At 34.9% G+C, this 13,659-nt stretch overlaps 1 pseudogene; it reads left to right on the top strand.

The window, feature by feature from the left end:
- Positions 1-6,878: 6,878 nt before the first annotated feature.
- On the top strand, positions 6,879-8,794 carry LOC149248748 (putative protein S-acyltransferase 22; annotated as a pseudogene).
- The last annotated feature ends 4,865 nt before the right edge of the window (positions 8,795-13,659 follow it).

Here is a 13,659-nt window from a genome sequence, read left to right as displayed (position 1 = left end):
CAATATGGCATAGGTTATCTCACTTCAAACTAGTTATAACAACATGGGATATGATGCTAGTATACTAGAGCTCTGTTTTACATCATATCTGTAGTGACTTCAAAGCCTTCAAAATGTATTGAATTATTGTACAGGGAAGGCTAGAAAACTATTACAAAAGTTTATCATCCATCATAAATCGATTTGTGGACCTGGGTGCTCTTTTCACTATACATATTGCACTGTTTGATATCCCATTTATATCTATATGTCAAAAATATATACCAAGTCGAGGCTTAAAATTATTTAAAATCATCAACATAAACACGACCTTCAATGACAAACATGCTCGTAAAATAGAATAGTAATTATGATCTGTAGGGGAAATATAACAAACATCAGGATGCCCCCTATGATATTTGAACCCAAATCTCCATCTAAAAGTAAGGAGATACATTTTCACTTTTATTCAAGTTTGTTTCTTTAGAGTCTTGTCCAAATTAATATTATAGTTAAGGGTTGCTCAAGGAAAATATTCAACATCAAAGGTTTCTCCTTTTGCAGGAGACTCCCATGATTGAGCTGATATGCACCCTAACCTCTTCTGTTGTACAAGTTTTCTTTGTGTTAGCTGGGGTTCAATATCATCGTCATCATCTAGAATAAGGATATCTCGAAAGTAGCCATAAATTTCCTTTCTTATAAGGAACTTTTCTTCTAAATCCACCAGTAAGATATGAAAAAAGACTACGGTGGGATGTTTGACATTTTTTTTTTAAAGAGAGCTCGATGATGGACTGCAAGAAGCTCAACTTGGGACCATATTTGCAATGCTTTAATTTCAGAGTGCTTCAAGTGGAGAAATCCCCAAATCCCTTGTGCTTTGATTACATGTGTGAAATGCTATCTTCAAAAAATTGCATCTTGTATTGACTCATGGTATTGGGTATCTACATGAAGGTCTCAATTTTAATGAAGAGAGAATCAATCATTGAGTTGTTTAGTGCAAGTGCAATGCGGCAGTCCTCTGCTTGATAACATTGAAAATGTGTGAGGTTAGGTCATGTGCCTCACAATGAATTCAACAATAAAAGGTGCATCATGTGCTTTTGAGGTTAAATATATCCTAGAGAGGTTTGAGTCCATAGAAGAATACCTTGACCTTTTTATTACACCTCCCATAGAATAAACGAGGGTTGAACTCCACAATACTCTTAAATCCATCTCTGAAGCTCCATATGCAGCTATAAACTTTCCAGAAAAACAAAATATACAACCATCAAAAGGTGCAGTGCTGGTATACAGAATGCTGATTTGACAGAGAATATGATATAGGAGAGAGGAAGGGAAACAAATCTTAATGCTCAACCAAAGGATATTCTTATACTCTCATCAACAGTACCTTAGTATGTGGAAGGCCTTCGCAACTACATGCTAGCTGTAGTAAGTAGAACAGAGTGTCAATGTGAAGATACATATGGTAAGAATGAGGAGTGCAATACTTTGGAGATGAAAACATATGTTCCAGATATGCATCTATTTTTACCCCAAAATAGAAGCACAAAGGATAAATGTTTTGGCATTTAGGTTGGTCATTTGGCTACAACTTTGTGAATATGGAGAACTTGCTTACTGGTTAATGTACTTGAATCTATTTCTCACATTGAATAAGAGCAATATGATGCAATCCAATCCAACCCTAAATGAATAGGAAAACTTAACTTTCTAGTCTTTTCGAAGAGGACATTCTCATTGGATAATGTCAAGATCAACTGGCTTGCCACTGTAAATTTCAAGCAACTTTGTGGCATGAGGATTGCATTTCACATTATGGGAAAGAAGGGAGGAAATTAAAAGTTCTCTTTTAAATCATTCTATTGTGGTGACGCACTCACCGACAATGCAACCAACACACCAAATTTCTATAGGCGTGGAATAATGAGTGGATCTCAACAATACCTCTAGAGCTCTATACCACAAGGTAGCAATCTGCAAACATAGAAAATAATAACCAAAGATCCAAAGCATGATAAATCAAATGAGACCTACTTTGTAAAATGACAAAGACTTTAAGAAAAAACCTCATGGGTATAACTTTTCACAGGCACAGAAAAAGCTCTCTGAAGACCTAGATCTTCAACTTTAAGTAAGTCTTTCCTTTGGTCCACTAGATTTTGTGGCTTTAAGTCCCTGAAAAAAATCAAGCCTAATTGAAGTCTAATACTAAAGATACCATGTATCTATCTTTATCTTAGTAATTTGAACCCAAACAACCTCATAGCTTCATATGCTTAAATTTCCAGAAAATGGTTCCAAATATGTGTTATAATAGTGTAAATAAATGCCAGAGGGATGTTGAAACTATAATTTGAATATATCTCAAGCATCACCTGTGCATAACTCTATGTGATGCCAGCCTAAGCTGCATATTCCCAATGATGCAGTCTAAGCCGCATATACCCACATTATGCAAATAAATTTGCATGTCACACTATGTTTGTCTTGTCCCAGGAATTCTCAAATATTCCATACTTAGTAAAACCTTCAATTAATCAAGGTTAAGGCTCCTTAATTGAACTCTATGCAGGAATACAACATCTGATGAAAGCCCACTTTATCAAAGTCAAAGTCTTTAAGCGGAAATATATTCGGTTCTCTCTTAACCCTTATAACTCAACCTTTCGATTAATTTTATTACTCGTGCATGTCAACCATACCATGGTCTTTAGACTTTGGTTAAAACCAAAATTTAACCCATAAAACATTAATTTCGCCTATTTCTATTATAATTCTCGTATAATAGAAATAACTCATAAAAAACACTTAAACCTTTACCTTTCTTCCTTTCTTCGAATCTTTGCACATATATCGATGCTCTCTTTAGTGCGTTTAATCCCTGTTGTTGATCTCATTCCTCGATTTGATGGTCATCGCGTCACCCGATCATCAACTAACCCTGGATGATCTCTACCATTGATCTACTTCATCTGATCCAATGGTTGTCATGTCACCCGACCACCAACAAGCTTGGCTGACCTTCACCGTTGATCAATCCCACTTGATCCAATGATTATCGCGCAATCTCGCGCAGAATTAAGCACGACTATTATCAAAATGAAGGCACGCAAGAAAAGTGGTTTCCTCTTTGCTCAGTGTGCTACGTGTCAGCCGCTAAGGCTAATCGTGTAGAATTCTGAAATACCATTTACTACCTTTAGGACGCGCGAGAAACTGCTTACCCTTTGCGAGAGCGCTTCATCCTTTTCTAGTACGTGGGTTTAATATCCTCCGTCCATCTTCTTGATTTATTCTACATGACTTAATCTTAGTTGTCTATCCCCCTCGCTCTCGTTCGTTGATCTGATTGATCCAATGATTACGCTTCGCTGCTACGTTCTTCTATTTCTTACTGTGTAACAACTCATTCGGCTTTATATCTGTGTATTTGCCTTCGCCTTACAATATTCACTTGTTCTTATCTCGATCTCTCCTCACGCCTCTATGCTTCCTTCGTAACCTTTAGGTATTAAGAACCTTACGGTTATACTTCACTGCAAAGGTTCTCTTCAATATTGTCTGTGCGCAACCACGTAACACACATTTCTACACTTCTTCTCTAGTTCTGCACATCTGCAACCTATGTTATGTAGAATTACTCTAGTCACACACACAATTATAATTCACTTACTCAATACACATCACATGAACTCAAAATCGAGTTATCTGTATTAATAAACAAATATTTACATAGTGAATTCCTTCTCGGCCTGATCTTCTATATCAGTGGCCTTTCTTCTCCTGCCCGTAGGCTTACAATCTGACTGACTGACTACCTGACTCACTAACTACTTCTCTAACTACTGACTCTCTATGCCTTTTAGGCTTACATTTATACAAAAGGTTTTGTTGAACTAATTCTGGTTCAGATCCTTAATCTGCTGAACTAAATCCTGAATATCCTCTAAGTCCACTTTTAACTCCAGTTAATCCCTAAGAATCCTCTCTAGTTCCTCGAATCATGAGACCAATAAGAGTTACAATTGATTTCCAACTCTCTCAATTCCCACTAATCACTCATGTTCTCCTACATTTGAGAGCATTTACAAATATCCTCACAATATCTAATTAATTCCTATTCTAATCACTCAAAACATTAATTATTACATACATAGGAATCCAACTTCCTTGAAAACACAAGACCCCCTAAGTTAACTAGAACATAATGAAATTGCTGAGTTGTATGCTCCTGCATCACTATGACTATGAAAATGAGCTACTACTTTGCATCATTGATACATGAAGCTATGTACACCAAAAAAAGGCATGCAGCCTTTCTTTGATAAACTAATTCTTGAGATTTACTTTTAAACTTCTAGCATATTCGGCTACAAATGTGCACCAGAAGAAACCAGAAAATCATTCAGTTCAATAAATCTAATAATATGATTTATTACTGCAATTCAATGGCTTCTGATTGAAAGGACAAATGCTAGAAATAAATCTAATGCAAACAAATAGGTATTTTGTTTGTTAAAACAAGAATGCTAAAAATATAGTTAAAACTTCAAAAGTATACAGAAAAAGAAACAAACCATGACAGTAAGCCAAAAATGACTGCCCAAAAATTGGCTGTCGGTTAATGGGATTCTAACTATTGACTCCTTCCATTGACATTGATTAAAAGATCTCCAACGACATTCCAACACAAACCATAACCTTTTCCATAAAGCCTCAATATTCGCCAATATGTCATTGAGAATAATAATTTATGCAACAATCCTCAAGAAAATTAACATTAATTTAAGTCTAATACTAAAATACCATGTATCTATCTTTATCTTAGTAATTTGAACCCACACAACCTCATAGCTTCATATGTTTAAATTGCTAGAAAATGGTTCCAAATATGTGCTATAATGGTGTAAATAAATCCCAGAATGATGTTGAAACTATAATTTGAATATATCTCAAGCATCACCTGTGCATAACTCCATGGCTATGAAAATGAGCTACTGCTTTGCACAATTGATACATGAAGCCCTATACACCAAAAAAAGGCATGTAGGAATGAGAGCCCTTTCATTGATAGACTACCAATACAATGCAATATTAAGAATGAACATTGAAAGCATAGACAGACTAAGTGAAAAAACACCTAAATAATTTTCGGTGGTAAATGAACAACATTGACATTGTCTCGATACTAGTTTATGAATTTATTAAGGTCTATGTCGAAGTACTCAAATATGATGAAAAGAAGTCGTTTTCCATTATTGATCACATGCTCCACAGAATGAAACCTGAAAATTCCAATCCAAGTGTTTACGGCTAGACTCTTTCCAACTCTTGAAGTAGAAAGTAGAGCAACCACATCGATTGTGTGTTGTCTTCAAGAGCTCCAAGCTTAGATTGCCATCACTATCTATCTCCTTCACAAGGTTCAGGATCTTTACTTTTAAATGAACTCATGTATTTGTATTTCACCATATTGGCATGAATTTGGCCAACAGACAACCTAATAGAGTCTTGATTTGCATTGCTGAAATTGTGCCAATACAACTCACTTGGATTATGTTATAGATCAAGAGACTAGTTATGCTCTTCTACTACCCTAAAATACAATGGAAGGGTGTCAGTACGCATGATTATATTGTAGCAATGAGGGAGCAAGAGCAGCAAAATATGGATGAAGGAACGCAAAATCCTCAAATGTCACATGCAAGCTTTGTCTTAGCATTTAGTGGTCCAAGCTCAATTAATGCTTTGCAACATGACTCTTGGTGCAATCCCCCACAACTATTTGTCGAGGTTTGAATTTATAGTATTTCTTTCAGATCAATGGAAATGTCACTGTCTTCCATAAATACATTTATATGTTTCTGAAAACTACAGGAAGTACTTAACTCATTTGCTGATTTGCAGAATATTGTATTGCCACTAGATAATATCAAGTCTTTTATCAATGGAGGTAATGGAAGTATAAATAGGACACCTAGTGAATGAATGGTACAAAAGAACAAGAGGCTAGTGAAATTAAGTCCTTCCGATATTTAAACTGAGAATTTTGTTCGTAAAAATATTTTACATGAAACAGAGGAGCTTTACTGTTAAATGAACTCATGTATTTGTATTTCACCTTATTGGCATGAATTTGGCCAACATATAACCCAATAGAGTCTTTATTTGCATTGTTGAAATTGTGTCAATACAATTCAGTTGCATTATGTTATAGATCAAGAGACTAGCTATGCTCTTCTACTGGCCTAAAATTCTATGGCAGGGTGTCAACATGTATGATTATATTGTAGCAATGAGGGAGCAAGAGCAACAAAATATGGATGAAGGAACGCAGAGTCCTCAAATGTCACATGCAAGCTTTGTCTTAGCATTTAGTGGTCCAAGCTCAATTAATGCTTTGCAACATGACTCTTGGTGCAATCCCCCACAACTATTTGTCGAGGTTTGAATTTATAGTATTTCTTTCAGATTAATGGAAATGTCACTGTCTTCCATAAATACATTTATATGTTTATGAAAACTACAGGAAATACTTAACTCATTTGCTGATTTGCAGAATATTGTATTTCCACTAGATAATATCAAGTATTTTATCAATGGAGGTAATGGAAGTATAAATAGGACACCTAGTGAATGAATGGTACAAAAGAACAAGAGGCTAGAGAAACTAAGTCCTTCCGATATTTAAACTGAAAATTTTGTTCGTAAAAATATTTTACATGAAACAGAGGAGCTTTACTGTTAAATGAACTCATGTATTTGTATTTCACCTTATTGGCATGAATTTGGCCAACATATAACCCAATAGAGTCTTTATTTGCATTGTTGAAATTGTGTCAATACAATTCAGTTGCATTATGTTATAGATCAAGAGACTAGCTATGTTTTTCTACTGGCCTAAAATTCTATGGCAGGGTGTCAACATGTATGATTATATTGTAGCAATGAGGGAGCAAGAGCAGCAAAATATGGATGAAGGAATGCAGAGTCCTCAAATGTCACATGCAAGCTCCATCTCAGCATTTAGTGGTCCAAGCTCAATTAATGCTTTGCAACATGTATCTTGGTGCAATCAACCGCAACTATTTGTCGAGGTCTGAATTTACAGTATTTCTTTGATATCAATGTTAATGTCACTGTCTTCCATAAATACATTTATATGTTTATGAAAACTACAGGAAATACTTAACTCATTTGGTGATTTTCATAATGTTGTATTGCTACTAGATAATATCAAGTATTTTATCAAGGGAGGTAATGGAAGTATAAATTGGACACCTAGTGAACGAATGGTACAAAGGAACAAGAGGCCAGTGAAAATAAGTCCTTTCAATCTTCAAATCGAAAATTTTGTTTGTAAAAATATTTTACATGAAACAAAAGAGCTTTACTGTTAAATAAACTAATGTATTTTTATTTCACCATATTGGCATGAATTTTTCCAATAGATAACCCAACAGGGTATTGATTTTCATTGCTGAAATTGTGTCAATACAACTCACTTGCATTATTTTATAGATCAAGAGACTAGTTATGCTCTATTATTGGCCTAAAAGAGAATGGTAGAGTGTCAGCACATATGATTATATTGTAGCAATGAGGGAGAAAGAGCAACAAAATATGGATGAAGGAATGCAGAGTCCTCAAATGTCACATGCAAGATCTGTCTCATCATTTAGTGGTCCAAGCTCAATTAATGCTTTGCAACATGGCTCTTGGTGCAATGCCCCACAACTATTTGTCAAGTTTAAATTTACAGTATTTCTTTGAGATCAATGTTAATGTCACTGTCTTCCATAAATAGATTTATATGTTTCTAAAAACTATAGGAAATACTTAGCTCATTTAGTGATTTGCAGAATGTTGTATTGCCACCAGATAATATGAAGTCTTCTATCAAGGGAGGCAATGGAAGTATAAATAAGATACCTGGTGAACGAATGGTACAAAGGAACAAGAGGCCAGTGAAACTAAGTCCTTGGGCCCTAGCTCGTATGAATTTTGAAGAGGTTTCAAGGGTAGCTGCCCAAGAGAGAGAGAAGTCCAAATTTTTGGGTCCCATATCCAAAAAGGAAGGTATGATAGTGACAGAGACAGACAGTAGCCTAGAAAGAAGCAATAGAGATCTAAGCATAGAAATAAAGTATCTAGCTGACAATAAGAGATGAATCTATAAACGTGGTAGGACACAATCTACAACCTCCCTTTTGCAAGATCTTTGAAGTCAACTAAAGTCTTATGAATATGTGAATAAGTAAAATTTCAATGGCAATGATGATCTTAGGGATATCAACTAGCCAATTATGGAGGGCTTTGTTGGATTGAATCCTCTACAGTTAGAGGCACATAGTGCATTCAAATCTAGCCTAACAATGTATACTAGTGGGTTGAAAACATCATCAGCTGAAACAAGTCTTGCTTCACCTGATCTTGAACATTTTAGGGAATCAATATGAAGCAAGCAATACATATCAATGCTTTAAGCATCTCCATCATGCATTATTACTAAAGCTCCCAAGCTCCAAAGGTCTACCAACGATGGTATGAAGCATCTGGAGGGGAAAGTGCTGATTATAATGACCGATCCTCAACAAGATTCCACAAACCACCATGGAATAAACTACTTTTCAATTCTTCTTATATGGGAAAAAATAAAACTGCTAAGCCATTACCCTATCGGATAAGTCTGTTGTCATACAATGTGAGTAAACCAAAAACATCAGGTCAGACGACAGAGCGAAGAATGCAAGCAATCGCTGGGAAAGGTGTAATGAGAGATATTCCTGAAGGATGTTGAAACTATAATTTGAATATATCTCAAGCATCACTTGTGCATAACTCCATGGATATGAAAATGAGCTACTGCTTTGCATAGTTGATACATGAAGCTTTCTACACCAAAAAATGACATGCAGGAATGAGAGCCCTTTCATTAATAAACTACCAATGCAATGCAATATTTGGAATGAACATTGAAATCACAGGCAGACTGAGTGAAAAAAACACCTAAATAATTTTCGGTGGTAAATGAACAGAATTGGCATTGTCTCAATACGAGTCTACGAGTTTCTTAAGGTTTTTGTCAAAGTACTCAAATATGAGGAAAAGAAGTGGTTTTCAATTCTTGACCACATGCTCCACAGAAAGAAACCTAAAAATTCCAATCCAAGTGTTTACGGCTAGACCCTTTAGCGTTCTTGAAGTAGAAATCAGGGCAACCACATCGATTGCGTGTTGTCTTTCAAGAGCTTCAATCTTAGATTTCCATCCCTGTCTCTCTCCTTCACAAGGTTGAAATCCAGAAATTGGATATTTTGGTTAATGGTACCTGAAGATTCGAAACAATGGGAAAAAATCACTGAAGCCGAGATTTGAATCCTGCTAAGCCAAGATTTAGGGGTGAGGAAAAACTAACCAAACAACATATAAACAATTTGACAACAATTTCCAAAGCGAGATTTCACAAAGCACGGAAGCAGGAATGCCCTGTAACAGAGGAAATTCTTGCTTTCGGCAGGATATGTAACTGTCTCGAGCTTCGTCACTGACTAACTTGCATTAGTGCAACAACTAACATAACCCTAACCAACCAAAAGTCATCGTTAAACCCTAACTGACCAAAAGTTGCATTTGACAGTCAATAATATTTCAATCGTCTAACACACAAGATCGATGATTGCAAATAATACAGTGGTAATTAGGGGAGTTGATTTCAAAGAAAAACGCTTTACGGTGTAATGATACAGGAATTTTTATTTTAAATCTTATTTAAATTAAAATAATTGTTTACTAGTAAAATTTTAAAATGTTGTTTATTTATTAAAAAATAGTTTTAAAAAATAATTTTGATTAAGTTAAAACATAAATTATTATTATCTTATATAACATACATTTTAATGATAAATACTTATAAGTTTGAGACAAGATTTTTTTAAATAATATTTAAATTAAAAAAGATTCTATTAATAAATTTAAAATGTTTTTAATATATTTAAAAATTGATTTTGATTCATTATAAAAACATAAATTATAATTATTATCTTATTTAATATAAATTTTAATATGATAAATATTTAATAATACTAATTTTATTTGTATTAAATTTTGTCACTTATAAATAGTCAATGTTAAACATCTCTTACCGTGTTAGTCTTAAGGTTTTATTAATATTTATTGTGTTATGAAATGAACTTTGAATTTTGAATTCATATACATATACATATACATATACATGCTAACATTTCTCTTCATTTTAAAGAACTTCTCTTGGTTGTTTACATTTTACATATTTAAAGAAATTAAAATTGGAGATATAATATACATAATATACATAAATTATTTGTATATTATATTTTTGAAATCAAAATACATCATAGATATATAGTGTATATAAGATTTAATAAAAAAAATTCAACAAACTCCAATAACCAACAAACAAAATCTGCCAATATACTATTGTAAGTGTTAATTCTAAGTCTCTCCCTTGACGTTTACATTACAAAATTAACATTACATGAACCAAAAATCACATCTGTCTAATATGGTCTTCACTAACACATCTACTCACTCTAAAATCTCACATACCACACTCTTTCTCCACCACCATCTTTGAGTTTCCCACTTGACTCATTTCAGATACAATTGTCTCTGACCACTATTGACGTACTTGTAAGATCAATAATGTTGACATACTTAGTTTGTGGGGGCTTCTGTGATAAAGGTTGTCAAATAATGAACCACTCTATGGACCTACCACCATTTTTCAGGTATTTCGTTTTCAACTATCTGTTAGTTCTTAGGAAGGCAGCTTATATACTAAATGTGTTCAGAAGTTGATCGTACAACTTGACTTGTCTAACACATAAGGATCTCATAATATAACCTGTAACTAATACTCTTGAAGCTTGAAGCACAAAAAGGCCCATCAACATATAAAATACTCACATAAGGGTCTATGCATGGAGTTGGGTTACACTTTTTGGCAAGGTGACAACGCATTTTGGTGAAAGAAGGAAGCTCGATCGAGCCATTTTAAACACTCGATTGAGAAATTTGTAAGTGCTCGATCGAGTTTCTTCAGGGCTTAAACATAGCTCGATCGGTCATTTAAACAAACCCTCAATCAAGATCACGTGTAACGAGCTTGATCGAGAGTTACGACTCAATCAATATTTATGGTTCGATTGAGCATTAGGGCTAGATTGAGCACTAGTGCTCTATCAAGCCCTTATTTCTTATTCAAAACTTGGTTTCGCTTTGCACAAGCCATTTTGTGCAAACCACAATGAAGGAGTTTGATGGAGGATTTGTTAGCTCGACCGAGATGGAGGAACTCAATCTAGTTTCCCAACAACCCAAAGGCTCAAGCCAAGGTAGGTTTCATATTTTTTTGTCCCTTTTATTTAATTTTTCTTCCATAATAAAATAAACTAATTTGAAATAAAAACCCACCATACAAAAACCACAAAAGATAACCATGAAAACCACCTTGAAAACTGCATAAAACCACTAAGAAAACCCTTGAAAACCACCAAAAAAATATAAGTTAGTTTTTTTTTTTTTTTTTTTTTTTTTTTTTTTTTCCATTGTATAAGTTTTCTGCAATTGTAGCATGTTTATTATAAAAAAATTCTATGTTAAAACTTTATTTTTTAATTGTTTTAGGTTTTAAAGTTTTTTCTTAGGAATTTAGTGAAATAACTTTTCAAAAAAATGGATGTGGGGGTGCCTTGAGAGGAGTTAGATCCCAATAAGGTGGCTTAAATAATCGATGTGCCAAATAAGGTGGCTTGGTCATGTCTTATATGCCAAAATGGTGAGAGACCAGGCACTCCTCCCGATAATGGTGGGAGATCTTGTAAGCACCTAGAGTGACGGGTAACCCTTGGGTCCCCTATAATTCCCTATTAAGTTTGTGGGAAAAGTTGGTGAAGGGAATTTTCTTTAGGAAAACCTAATGAATCACATATATAAGACAAAGTGAAAAATAAATGGTTAATTTTCCGTTTAATTCTAATGTGTGAAACAATCAATAAAAAAAGGTTTTGTGAGGTTTTCCATATGAGAAAAATTCTTAAAAAGATCTAACATCCTTTTGTTCAAGTAGTAACTGGGCCTTGTGAAGATTTAGAGTAGGGTACTAGGGCCATGTCATGAATTTCACTAGAAATGCTTCCAGCAACCAAAAAACCAACCAAGGTATGGAGAGAGTTATAGTGGCCTGGCATACTAGGGCTATGTCCCAAAAGAGTTGGCAACGCTTCCAGTAGCCTGACCAAGATCACCTCAGGTCTAAGTACTTTTTCACCTCAACCTATATGGAAATATGCCCTACAATTTGGCCACTAAATTACATGCGTCCATTGGGAATAGATGAATCTCAACTTATGGTTGTCATTTTTTGACCCAGAACCCCTACCATGTGTCAAGAGATAACATGCATGTTCGTGACAATCTGCCACCTAAGCCTTACCCCCTTCACAAGTTTATTTCCATGTACCAGATTTGTCACTAGATGATGCGGGATTTTAAGTTCCTTAAGAGGCAAATTTATAAGTCTCAATATGAAAAACAACAACGACAGCTTATGCGTTGCCTACCCCCACAGTCCTAGCTGTAGGAATTTATAGGGTAAGTTCCTTAGATTGAACACCAAAGGACATTGCTCGCAAACAAATCACAGATCAGTACACTAGTATTATTGACTTGTTTAAAACCCTCAAAGAGGGAAACAGTCTACGGCTTGAGCCAACATGACCACTTCAGGCAATATTATTAATAAAAAGAAAGAAAATTTACATAAGCTTCTCTCATAAACAGTCACCAGACAAATGACCCTCCATGCTCTTTAAATAGAGATCATGGAACAATTAGGTGTTAAGCCACGAATCAAGTATCACTAATACCAAGGAGAGAATGAACCGTCGGATAATTTCATGTCTAGAACATATCACGACCGTCGAATTGCAAATTAAAAAAAGTACATACTAAAGAAACACACTTTACCTAACTATACTCTAGACCAAGTTATGCTTAATTATTTTGTATGCGTCGGAATATCCTAACATCCCCCCTTAAGAACAACTTAGGATAGGATTCAAAGATGTTCAAAGATGACACAATAGGAGAAGGAAGGAGGCATTAGAGCCTATCCTCCCTTAGTGACAACTTCCCGAACTCCAACCATAAATCAAAGTTTAATAAACTTTGCCTTTGTGAGAGCCTTTGTAAAGATGTCTACAGCTTGATCATTGGTTGAACAATATTACACTTCAAGAACATGGTCATGAATGAGCTTTCTGATGAAGTGCATGTGGAGTTCAATTTGTTTGCTCCACTGATGTTGGACTGGATCTTTTCATAGTTTAATGGCACTTTGATTATCACACCAAAGTGTAGTCGGATGCTGCTGCCGAAAACCAAACTCTGACAGGATTTAGCGAAGCCACAGGGCTTCCTTACTAGCTTCAATAATGCCACGATACTCTACTTCTACTGAATAAAGAGAAATGGCACTTTGTTTCTTGCAAGCCCATGTAATAGGTCTAGAACCAAGAGTGAAGACATAACCTGCAGTAGACTTCTGATCATCAGGGTCACCGGCCCAATCAGAATCAGTGAAACCAACCAATAGAGGAGATGCTTCTGCACTGTAATGAATCC

This window comes from Pinus tabuliformis, chromosome 7 (assembly GCF_031772625.1).
Source record: "Pinus tabuliformis cultivar Carrire ecotype Pingquan chromosome 7, CPIR1, whole genome shotgun sequence".
Taxonomy (NCBI): domain Eukaryota; kingdom Viridiplantae; phylum Streptophyta; class Pinopsida; order Pinales; family Pinaceae; genus Pinus; species Pinus tabuliformis.
Note: the sequence above shows the minus strand (reverse complement) of the source record. Positions and strands in the feature narration are given on the sequence as shown.